At 40.4% G+C, this 13125-nt stretch overlaps 1 protein-coding gene across 3 annotated transcripts in view; it reads right to left on the reverse strand.

Annotated features, from left to right (window-relative positions):
• Positions 1-13125, reverse strand: part of SLC39A10 (solute carrier family 39 member 10) — a 108709-nt gene that overhangs the window by 56191 nt on the left and 39393 nt on the right. Inside the window, exon 1 of one of the 3 annotated variants that reach the window (XM_061457212.1) lies at positions 3465-3591. The exons of the other annotated variants lie outside the window; for them this stretch is intronic. The gene's annotated coding sequence lies outside the window, so the exon portion shown is untranslated. Of the gene's footprint in view, positions 1-3464; positions 3592-13125 lie in introns of those variants that run through there. 3 annotated transcript variants of the gene reach the window in all.

The raw sequence follows: 13125 nt of genomic DNA on the forward strand, positions 1-13125 counted from the left end.
TCTTGATTTTTAGTAGTTTTCCTGGACCAAAGTGTGCACTGTGTGCTTCAAAGTTAGACATACTGAATTAGCATTATAGTTTCAACTGGTCGGAGGGAACAAGACTTGTAGAAGAATGCAAATAATTAAAGTATGCTAGCAAGTATTAAGATGAGCATTGTAATACCTAGGCTTAGAGGTTGAAATTAGAAGCACAAGAAAATCCCAGTAAGTTACATACCAGGTCAGATGAACAACTGGAAAAGCAATATAAGTTTCTGACAGTCAGTTTCATGCTGTCTCCCTGCCAATAAAGCCTAATTTTCTTTAGTACAAAAGGAGTACAACTCATGCCTATTAATTTAAAATAATGTAAAGGCCAGTACTACTTTAATGTAGCCGCACCTGGAATGATATGTTAGTGTTTAAATGGGAGCTTAATATGAGTTAAGGAGAATAATAATGAGAATAGACCAAATGATGGGGAAAAAGGGGGATGATAATCAGATGGAGGGGACAGAGTTGTCTATTGGGCCAAGTAAGAAATCGTAAAAGCAATGGATATTCTGGAGTACAGATGAGGGAGTAAATTGGATGAAAAATAGATTTTTAAAATGCAAATATGAGGTAAAAAGAAAAAGAGAACTGAAAAGGACAAGGCAAAAGTGGTTAGTGAAAAAGTCATGGGGAAGTTTTGTTGACTGAACAAGTGCAGTGACCTTAAAAGAACAAGTTTGACAGAGTGAAAAACTTAAGTAGTACTTGAAACCTTAGGAGACATTTTAACAGGGAAGACACTCCTTTAAATTTATCAAGATCAATTTTGATGAGGATTTCATTTTGTACTGTTGCAGCTCAGGAAAAATAAACTCTCAACTCTTGTGTAATTACGACTTTAATCCTGAATCCCCTGAAATGTATTGCTGATAATCGGTACCTTTGGTACCAATACCTTTGGTATTGTAGGTAGAATTTTTACAGTATTAGTTATCAGTTTTGGTTAGGAGCCTCTGTATTCCATCAGTTAGAAGTAAATGTGTAAAAAACATTCATGCAGGCCCAGTCTAAGCAAGGTAATGACACGTCTGAAAGCTTCTGTATTGCCCAGCACTAGGCTCTCAAAGTACACATGGTGAGTGCTTCAGTAACTTAAATCAATGGATTATCTCCTTGAAATAGAATCCATGTTCTTATATCTTCTGGAATACCATGCATAGCAGCTGACACATTGAATGAGAAGCTGCCAAAATTCAGTGACAGGAAACATTATTAGATGCACAGGCCCCAGTATCTTAATGTATATGAAGATGCTTCTTGGCTAATACTGCCAATCCAGAGATATTTCTTTGACCCACATCTCTGAATTGTCATCTTTACAGTAGTCCACTTTAGTGCAGTGGTACACTTGGCTATCCTTTGGACACCCGAGAGTGATACTGGAGGGTAGTAGGGAGGGCACATTATGAAAATAGTCCAGCATCCAAGTTTAAAGTTTACCGTGCCTGTAGGGGGTGAATACCTTGATACTAGTTAGGTATCTTCAAGTCATTAAAATGGAGGTTATTAAATTCAGGTTAAGAAGAAGTAGCAAGGTTGTTCATGCAAAATCCAAAATAGGTAACTGAATTACACACAAAGCACTTACAGACAGAGGATAGAAATAAGGGGGACCATACAAAATCTTATTGCAAGACCAGAAGTTCCTTCTGCTTCCCTTCTATCCAGCTGCAATTAACTAACAGCCAATGTTCTGTTAGATTCTTAACACAGATATGCAGAGGTCTGATCCATTTGCATAACTTCTGTCCTGAGGGAGTCAAGGAGCCTAGTATTGTGAATCCCTTTTTTGTACTACTAACACACTGCTTGGGGAGTTAAGAATCAAGGCTTCTTCCTCACTCCACCCTGATGAGAAGGATTTTTTAGTATTCATTCAGTCCCAGGTAATTTCAGAATTCCTCCCTCTTTGTCACTGAGCACCCCTTTATGCTTTCAAAGTGTTCATTTCCTTTAGGCCTATCTAGGAGCAATCATCACCTGCCTAGACAGTAAACAGGTTATGCTAATGATACTCAAGAAGAGTTTTAACCTGGTGTAATGTAAAACACCCTTTCTTTTCAAGGAATTCAAGACCCAGGCTGATGTTTCTTTTCCACAGAGCTTAACATACAACCTGATATTTTATGAGCGTATGCAACCTGCCAGTCTGATTTGATGTAATTGCATAATCCAGTTTACTTGCAGTTTATCCAAGACCTTATCTGAAATCAGACACTGCAGTATTTTGTCAAAGTGGGTTTGGGAAGACTACCCCTTCTGCCCCCGAACCCTTTCCCTCCAGAAATTGTTTTATGGGGACAGTATGATCTTGCAACCCCTAGATTTGATATCTAACTTAGAGGTGGTACCTCTCAACCTTGCATGGCTTTAGCTATTGATGATCCATCACTGGCAAATTTAATTTTCAATTGTCTAACACATTTCTTAAACACAGACACACACTTTTAAGCACACTATGTAACATTTATTGCTTGATAAGAGTGCAACGAATTTACCATAACCCTTTTTAGATGCAGGTGTTTGGTGAATCCATCCAAGCTAAGTTATCTTCTGCTCTACCACATTCACATCACTATCTGTTTGTTTAACATCTAAAACAAGAACAATTCTAGAGGAAATGATGTAATGCAATTGTTTGAGCTTCTGAGCCTATGCCATTAATACTCTGTACATGAATAGTGGGAAAATAGTTAGGATGTATCATTAAAGACTGGTGATGAACACACTAACAGCAAGTTTCTCATTTGTTACTGATTAACACACCTGATTCAGGTATATTCTTCACTTATTTTGTATGTGTCTTCTCTTCTTTTTCCTGATCATCCAGCAGGTCTTTACTTACCAAACTGTGTATTTTACAAAGTAGACAATACAAGCTGCTGAGTGCATTCAGCGTGCAACAGGCTTTCATGCCACCTCCACTACGTTTAGAGCTAACACCCAACCCTCCTGTATGAAAAAGTTGCAAAGCTTGCAACACTTCTGATTTAACACAGGCAATGGTCCAATGTGTTTATTACATCTGGTATCATGGTTCCCACTTATGAACCAACCAACTTCCTGCGAGAATATTTTATGCCCACATTTTAATCTGAAAATACAAAGCTAAATTTCCAGGTTTATCGCCTCTGCTCACAAGCTGTAGGAATACTTCTCTTTGCTCCCCCTGATGCTGTGGGATAGGAAAGGCTAACTGACTTCCTATAACTCCTGTTTCAACATAGTAACCAAATTCTGCTCTCAGGTTTACACCTACAGGCTTAAAGTTAGGGAGTTTGGAACAGACTCAGATTCTTGCTCTGCATCTGCAATTTTCCTAAGAGTTCTGTAGAAGTCTGTTCTGTTTCACCATGTTGTTGTCTGATAGCATTCTGTCTGCTTGTCTAGGATAAACAGAAATAAATGAAACATCCTGTTATACTTACTGGCTGTCCCGGAGATGACTGGACTCTGTCTTCACAGGGGGAGAAAAGGGACTAGAGATTTTACTCTAATTACAAGCAAAGGATACCCTAAGCCTCATATCCACAGCACTGCCATTGAAGACTACTGGGGTAGCATCTTAAGGAGGTCCAAACCACATGGAGAATGCTTATTAAATGAGATTGCTACCAGGAACTGGCCATGAAACACGCCATATTTGGGAAAAAGCTTGTCCCGAACACTGCATAAAATTCCTGCCTCTCTGACTGCTGGTAGCAGCTTTGTGGATTTCCTTGGAATACTTAACAAACAAAAGACACCAAAGCTGCAAAGGACATGGTTATGGGTTGTGTAATTGTGAAGTAACTCCTGCACTACAGAAATAAGATTATAATAGTAATAAATGGCTTCCTCCCCTTTTTTTTTTCTTGCATCAGACAATAGAACATCCAGTATCAAATAATCAAGAGTTGACTTGTTTCCCGGGGCTTTTAACATCAGTTCTGACAGGAAGCAATTACAGGTAGTTTGTTTGGACATGATACTAATATTACCTGTGTTTCTGCTGGAAAAACTGCACATTTAACTAAATGGAATTACTATGATAAACTTTAGTTATCAGCTGTACATATCTGAGAGACCAAACTTGTCAAATATTTTTCTTAATAAGTTGCTTCAACATTGCAGGTGAAGTTTAGACACGTGTATTTGCAGTTTAACACAGCAACATTCAAATGAGGGCAACTGATCTGTAGATTAGAATTATTTGTACAGGTAACAAACAAATTAAACTCTCCTCATTACAAAGCCTCACTTGAATACTATGTGATCATTCAACTGGGATAGAGTTACACAGTTGAAAAGTGACATGGTTGGAAACTAAAGCCAGTCTATTCTGTGCCATGTGTCAAAGTCTGTTTTCAGATGTTCCTAATCTAGTTTTAAATTTTCACCATTCCATTTGCATTATCCCCAGAAGCTGTTCATTATCCCCAGCCAAGCATGAAGCAGCACTTTCTTCACACCAGCAATAAACCCCCTTGGCCTCTATACCTGCCAGGTTACCTGCATCCAGTGGAAAGCAGTGTTGCCACTGAGCAGAAGGTCAGCTTGGAGGAAAAGTAGCTGCAGTTGGCAAAAGGGATCATGTTCTGCTAGTCAGAAGAGAGGCAGTTAGGAAAGAATTGTCCTCCACCCAGGAGGGTCTCAGTACTACATGTGAGAGCCTTGCCTATCCAAGCCCTTCTAGTGCTTTAGAGTTTTATGATTGTAGAATAGTTAGGGTTGGAAGGGACCTTAAGATCATCAAGTTCCAACACCCCTGCCATGGGACACCTCACACTAAACCATGTCACCCAAGGCTCTGTCCAGCCTGGCCTTGGGCACTGTCAGGGATGGAGCATTCACAACTTCCTTGGGCAGCTTGTTCCAGTGTCTCACCACCCTCACAGTAAAGAACTTCTTCCTTATACCTAACCTGAACTTCCCCTGTTTAAGTTTGAACCCATCACCGCTTGTCCTATCACATAATTATAGAGTTAAATAATAGTAACGTTTGGTTCCCCTAGCTGGATAAAATACTAGAAATCTGATGCAACTGTTTTGGAAAGGCTTATTACATATCTACAAGGCAAAGATTACAAATCAACATTAATTACCAAGACCTCATTTAGATAATCAAATTTACCTTTCATTATTGCTCTGCTGCATTCTCTGTATATTTTAACATTTTGCCATGAACATCATTACAAGATGCCATTTTAACATCATTACAAGAAATTATATTATCTATGGTAGGATTTTTTAAATTATGTGAAAAATCAGTGTGAACATACCTACATATGTACCTACAGTTTAGTACTCTGAGGAGTAAAAAATATCATTATGACTACAGAGCAGTTGAGAGAAAAATCTTTGAGTAGTCCTCCTAAGTACACTCATAAGACAGAAAATAATAAGTAGCTCACTAGAAATCTACATTTAAATATGAACTGCCTCCTAGGTGCTGGAATTTTATTTCAGGGTAAAGCTAATATAGCTGAAGCTTGCAGACCCGTAAATTTTCTGTCTAAATAACTCTCAAAGCTCTTTTCTGAAAAGGGTCAGAAACTTTTTTCTTTCTTGCACAAAAAAAATACTTGTTTTTCTAAGGATGATTACAATTCTGTCAAACTCACGGGACTTCAGCACAGTCTAATTGCAAAAATTGACTGACTGAACTAAGAAACAGATAAGGCAGAGAAATGCAAGTATCTGCTATAAAAAGTAGTTTTGTTTTTAGGTGATGCAATAGCTAGGAAGAATAGGACTGCTAGATGCAGGAGACTTTATGTACAAACCCTGAGGTAATGAGTGACACACATTTTAATGCAGATAAATGCAAAAAAAAGATAGGACCAATGAATAGGTATTTGCTGATAAGAAAGAAACAAATAGATGTGAATGCAGGGGAGATAAAGAGAGACACATCTTCTGTTCACAAAACACCTAGAATGGCCAAAGTGATTAGGGAGAACATCACTATGTAATGTATGTAATGAGGTTGGATTATAGCAAAGAAAAGCACAAGTTGCCTCTTAAATAATGAGCAGCATTGGTCTGATTTTATACTCTCTTGGATCTCCCTTGAATACAACACTTTATCTGAAATACAACACAAACCAGCCCTTAGATGTAAATATATTTCAAAATGCTTTGGAAGAAAAACAGTAGCTGTACAAGAAATTCCTCACAGTAAAACCAAAACTGTTACTTAGGGCTTGAATTCTGAAGACACATAGTACTTAACTTTTGCTGCAATCCCATTCATTTCAATGCCTCAGTTTGTTTCTGTTGAATCTTTCCCTTCCTTGTCATTTAGTCACTCTGATAATTCACCTTGCATTTGCCAGCTGACAGGAGTTCTGGAGAAGCTGTTTAGCAAAAAAGCCACAAACCCTAAAAGCACAGCCCTGGGAGCTATTGTTTAGCTGTCTGAAGGATGGTTAGAGAATCTCCAGTTTCACACCCACCACACCTCTCCCCCGCTATGAAATACCAGAGAATTTGTTTTCATGAAGGTCAGACTTAGAACATTCAGAATTTGACATGTTACAAGTCACCAAAAGAATAAAACCCTCACACCCCAAAAACTGAGCTAACCATTAACTTCTTCATTTGAAAGCAGATTTTAACATAATCATATTTAGGAAGCATGGGGAGTCATGCCTGAAAGATACCTCCCATAGGTAAGATGCAGGAGGACAGCGCTACATTTTTTCCCCAGAGGGAATGAATCAGCAGGAAGACAGCATGTGTCCTGTAAAAATCAGTAGGACAGGTCCTGTGATCAAAACAAAGAATGAAGAAAATTAACTCATAAAAGCACTAGCAATTTGCCTTAGTTTTAGAGTGGTGAAAACTACAGGAGATTGTAGTGCCTAGAGCTTGATCATTTTATTAGGAAATAAACACCAAAATACACATACAAAACACCCACCCCAAGCCCTAAATACAGCATGTTTGACTGTAGGAAATGGAACGTGTTTGGCGTGCATGGAATAAAAATGTTAAATGGCTTTCCTATACAAGTTACTGTCTTGGATTGCCAGAAGCAATTGGTTAATCATGTGATTAGATGATCTGGGACAAGATCTTACACATAGCTATGATGGTATTTAAGCTTTCACTCTTCAGATGCAGTATGAGCCATTCAGCTTTCATTAACTTGAATAGGATCATGATTTTTGCATGTGGTAATACCTGCCTTTTTTTCCCCCACATATTCCCATGAGCTGTGTGCTGCTCCAGGGATGGTTTAGCTGGTGACAGCTATTCATAAGACCAAAGCGTTCCTTCCAGTTCTCTTCCCTCTTTCTTTCTGAGCTTTCTTTGAAAAGAAGTCTGTGCCACTTTACATTCATTCCCTTTTCAGCCCTCACCAACAATTCTGGCTAGAGTGCTTGATTTAGGTTGCGTACTCAATTCAGTCTGGCTGAACTGCGTCTCCTCCATAACCGAGAGGCTCAGGTACAGGTTGCAGGAAACCTGATGGGTGTTCTGTGTGAATGCAAGTCATCAGCCTGCTGGAAATCTGTTAGACCATGTACTGGATTTACTACACATAGCTAATAACACATTGCTGTACATTTGATCTTACTGTGCTGGTCAGTATAAAGTTACTATAGTACCAAGCTTGTCATCCTCTGGATATGTGGTGATCCAGTGGTCTACACTGCTGAGCATCCAATAGGTCACTGCTCAAAGGTAGTACAGTTAAAAGGACTGGAGTACTACAAATGCTATACACACACGCAAAACCAGCCCATGAGGTCTTGTAGTGTTAGTAGCTCATATGGGAGGGGTTGTCTGCCCATGGTCCCTTCTACGTCATGATCTCTGTTGCTCAGAAGGCCGCACACCTCTTTGCCCCTTCCCTCCATCCCACTGTTCTGCCATTCTGTGTTCTTCATCAGGATTGTTCTCCTCAGTGAAATATTAGTTTTATGTATATACCAATAAGTGTTTAGATTTCTTTGGTTTCATATTCTGCAGCTTCTTACATATGGTCTCAGTTTATTTATAGAAGCTAAATACTCACTAGAAACAATGGCCTCCTGTTTATCACGTCTGGATTTTATACTCACAATAGGAATTATGTGTCCCAAATTTGACAGGCATTATTTAATATAGACAAGATCAAATTGGGCTGAGAACAAGTATTCACTCTTGATTTAACCATACTGCCTCTTACTACTACCATGGAACATCCTTTCTTGAAGAACAGAGGGTTATAATCTGTTTTGTATAATTCATTTAAAAACCATAAGGGCCTCTGGTTATCAACAAAAACCAAACAGCCTCTTAGACTTTGTATCTTAAGTAGGTCAGCATAGGCCAAGCCAAATGGGAGAACCAGCAGCAGACAGCATCATTAAGTTTAGTCTGTACCATTTTTAAACCAATGCCTGTGCCTGCTTTTGAGATACTAGCTAATGGCTTGAGGTGCCTTTCCTTGGAATCAAGATCAAGGTGTTGATTATATTTGGTTATTAACAATTTTATGTATTTTTCTGACCTTTTATTTTATTTTTTTTTTTTTAAAGCTGGGGAGTCTTACTGTTTGTGATGCTCTTCCTGCCAAAATCCAGTTTGGGCTGTTGAGCACTCCTTATCCAGCACAATCTGGTTTCATTACTGCCTGTTTTCTTGGAGAGAATATCATGCTACAGGGTACGCATTTGGTAGTTAATATACTTATTATCAAAAGTGCCTTGTGCAATACATCTGCATTCACAACCCGGGAAGCCCAGTGTTGAAGGATCCCAAAATTGTAAGTGTTCCCTGTTTTTTCATGGCAACACCCAGCAGCAGAAGTACTGAGGTTCAGTAAGATTCCAAGCTTAGGTTGGGATCTGAGAACCATCTCCCACCAAGGTGACTGCAGTGTCCCATAATAATCACTTGCACTAGGGACACCATGACCTCATCTCACCTACACAGTGTGACTGAAATCTGGACTGTTTTCTGGGGACAAAGTAATCTTTAGGAGAGCGGGATGCCATATCCACTCCCTCTCACCCAGCAGCTCTCTGGTTTAAGCTGACTGACAGGCAGTAGCTGTCCCTGTGAAAGTTCATATTGTTGACAAACTGCTAGCATGCAAAGTGATTGATGGTTTGGAGGAAATGGGGTTTCTGAACTGTGTAGGTGTTACTGCTGATCTCTTTTGCCTCCCTTTCCAAACCAGACGGATTTTCCCACAGTAATGCAAAACCTAGTTCACTTCTATGCAGTAAGCAGCATATCACTTGGAATTAGGCTTTTGTGAGCAAGGAAACAGCTCACGTGAACATGGAAATGTTTGTCTTCCTGGTCAGCATTCCCCGTATTACAGCCATTTACCTATTATACCAATGAGCAACTAAAGGGTAATGGTAGGTAATAACTGTTTGGCAACCAAGGTTGCATCTTCCTGCTTTACTCAGAACTCGGAAGGCATCCAGCATCACCCAGTTTGTGGTGAGAATGGAAGTCAACAGGAACCCAAGAGCTGCGCTCAGCCTCCCTTTTGGCAAGAAAACTACCATCTGGTGAACCACTTCTGCAAGAAGTAAGCTGGTTTGCAACCAGCTTGTGAAGCCCTTTGTTCTCACAAAGAATAAGCCAGAGATACTTCACTGCAGTGACACCAATCAAAGAAGGCCTAGGGATGTGAAGTGCAAGGTAAAAGGAAGCAGCAGTGCTCGTGGTACAGTGCCCAGCTTCACATGCTTCCCAGCCAATTTCCAGCCAGGTTCTCGGGTAAGAGAAAAAGGATTTGTTTGAAGGTCACCCATTCTTCTGTGCCTAAATAAAGTTTCTGGTGAAGTATTAGTTATTCTCAGAAGAATTAAACCATCAAAGTCACAGCTTCATGCCAAGAGATTATAATATGGATATGCTGGGCCCAAGGCCAAAGGGAAAGTAGTTTTGTGAAGCCTAGTAAAAGCTTGTATAGTTTAAGAATTTTCTAGGCTCTTTTCCATCCTTAAAATTGACACCCATGTGTATGTGTATATATACATATACATATAAAGTGTTACACGTTTGCATACTCTTTAATCAGCTGAATTGAAAAGCAGTCACTGCAAACTGCATATAAGAAGTTCACAGAAGTCACTAGATTTACTGGCATTATATGTTACCTTACTCTGTCCTTCTCTGCAGTAATATACTCACAACATTTCCAACTTCTGAGTTAGGAAACAAGGGAACAGTCTATGAATGAGAGATTCAGGACAAAGAAGTCAAAGATCCTGAATCAGGAAAAGCCTCCTGTTTAAGATGAGGCAGTATGATGATGTTATTATCATACTGCCATCACATACTGTAACATAGTGCAAAGATCCTGAGGCCAGTACCAGAACTGAAAACAGTATAGCTGGGAAGCATGGCTCAACAGGACTGGAATTAGTAGCTGCTTTTAGTTGTGACTGGATGTCTGACATAGAGAGGATGGTGCAGGGAATGGATTTTAGTTGTAGATACTCTGGTTAATGATTAAGAAGAGAGAGGTGGTTCCTGGCAAAACTGAAAATGACCTTGAAAATTTGAAAATTGAAAATTTAGAATGCTCCCCCTCCCTGAGATGCTTACACAAGTTTATAACTATCACCTTTGTTTTATGGAATATATAATTTCTTGTGTTAAGCCTGTCAATAGGAAGGTCACACCTGTCATGCTACTAAGAGAAAGCTGGAGCTAAAGGAGTCATGCTCACAGAGAGGCAGTTTCAGAGGTAGTGAAAGAGCCCTATCAGAGGACAGGAATTTTTGCTGACAGTTCTACTGAGATGCCACTTCTTTATGCTCTCACTCTCCTTCCTAGCATGTCCAAAATAGAAGTTAGAAACAACACAAGTCCTAGCTCTGCTGCAGACTTCATGGAACTCTAGCAAGCCTGAAGGGAGCATGTCTGCCACTTTCAAAGTTACCTTGTTTTCCTTCTTAAGTTTAAAAGAAAGAGAGTCCATCAAGCTGTTAAATCTGTTGATTGATTTATACGTTTTAGACTTTCTCCACTACAATTAGACTAGAAACATTTTGCTGAAAGCAGTCTAGTCCCACAGCAGGGCTCCTGATTAGCCTTTGCTGTTTGCTCTACCTCCTAAGATGAACCAAGTCTTTGCTGCATGAGCCTCCAAAGCCCAACTGTACTTAGTGGATCTAAAAGTGCTGGTTTGGGATTATAAGCAAGAACCAAAGTATGAAGGACAGCCAGGAAGTCATCAATATAGGAAAAAAAAGTTTTAACTTTGCCTCCTCCTGCCAGCTGATTAAAAGCCAACATAGCAAGTTTGGCTGGAAAGACTGCTTCCCTCCCAAGCCCCAAGGTAAGCAAGTATTGTAAATGATTTGGGGGAGTGGCAGCAGAAAAAAATAGAAAATTGCTATTAGTTTGGACTTAACTTGAGATGGGCCCAAACAAAATCTAAGCAACGCTTCAGCTACAGGGTGTGTTAATCTTCGCTATGGATCGGAGCTCTGCAGCTCATGACCATTGTCAACTACGAAATTCATGTACTATGTTTAAACAAACAGAAAAAAAAAGATGTAATATAGCATAGGCATGTGTTGCCAAGACAGCAAACAAGCACACACATTCACTTGATTTGAATGGTAAAGCTTCCTCTACTGAAAGAGGGCAATTGCCCCAAACATGGGTTGAAGACAAGTGCTCTACACAGAGCTGGGCACCATTTACCATATTACTTATGTGGGAGGTCACCCGTGATGTGGATCAAGCTACATATTTGAAAATATCAGAGTCATTATGTTAATTGTTTACATCAATGACTACTGAACTTTATTACAATGCTAATGAACCTGTCAATTGAGAACAGATGCAAGGGAGTACAGAGGTTACAGTATAGTAAGGACTGCTGATAAAGGACGCGGATAATGAACACAAATCTCTTTCTCTCCCTTTTCCTCATTTTGCAGATGAGGCCACCGTGTGCAAGAAATGAGTGAAATGCGGGTTTATCTCATGCAGTCAAAAGGTAGGAAGATGATCACTCCCATCACTCTGCAACATTTTTTCATCTACTGTAGAAGAGAAGCCAACTCTGCCTTGAGCTACATCCTAATGTTGGTTGCTGCTGCCTAGCTGTAGTTGTTATTACTATTCTCAGAGAGCTATGGGGGGGGGGGGTGGGGGGAATAAAGGAAAAAAGATTGCTCTATCACCTTATTTTATCCAGGAATGTCCTATTCTGAGGGACCTCTTGCTGTATTAATTTTATGAAGAAGAACCCGTGGCATTACCTGTATTTCTACAGAGAGCTGGAGTTCAAGCAGTTCATAGAATCATAGAAACATAGAATAGTTAGGGTTGGAAAGGACCTTAAGATCATCTAGTTCCAACCGCCCTGCCATGGGCGGGGACACCTCACACTAAACCATCTCACCCAAAGCCATGTCCAACCTGGTCCTGAACACTGCCAGGGATGGAGCATTCACAACCTCCCTGGGCAACCCATTCCAGTGCCTCACCACCCTCACAGGAAAGAATTTCCTCCTTACATCCAATCTAAACTTCCCCTGTTTAAGTTTTAACCCATTACCCCTTGTCCTGTCACTACAGTCCCTAATGAAGGGTCCCTCCCCAGCATCCCTATAGGCCCCCTTCAAATACTGGAAGGCTGCTATGAGGTCTCCACGCAGCCTTCTCTTCTCCAGGCTGAACAGCCCCAACTTTCTCAGCCTATCTTCATATGGGAGGTGCTCCAGTCCCCTGATCGTTCTCGTGGCCCTCCTCTGGACTTGTTCCAACAGTTCCATGTCCTTTTTATGTTGAGGACACCAGAACTGCACACAATACTCCAAGTGAGGTCTCACGAGAGCAGAGTAGAGGGGCAGGATCACCTCCTTCGACCTGCTGGTCACGCTCCTTTTGATGCAGCCCAGGATATGGTTGGCCTTCTGGGCTGCGAGTGCACACTGAAGCTGGCTCATGTTCATTTTCTCATAGACCAACACTCCCAAGTCCTTCTCTGCAGGACTGCTCTGAATCTCTTCTCTGCCCAACCTGTAGCTGTGCCTGGGATTGCTCCGACCCAGGTGTAGGACCTTGCATTTGACGTGGTTAAACTTCATGAGGTTGGCATCAGCCCACCTCACAAGCATGTCAAGGTCCCTCTGG

The sequence above is a fragment of the Pezoporus flaviventris genome, unplaced genomic scaffold (assembly GCF_033815535.1).
Source record: "Pezoporus flaviventris isolate CSIRO_AGI_PZ_B2104156 unplaced genomic scaffold, CSIRO_AGI_Pfla_v1 ptg000001l, whole genome shotgun sequence".
In the NCBI taxonomy this organism is placed as follows: Eukaryota; Metazoa; Chordata; class Aves; order Psittaciformes; family Psittacidae; genus Pezoporus; species Pezoporus flaviventris.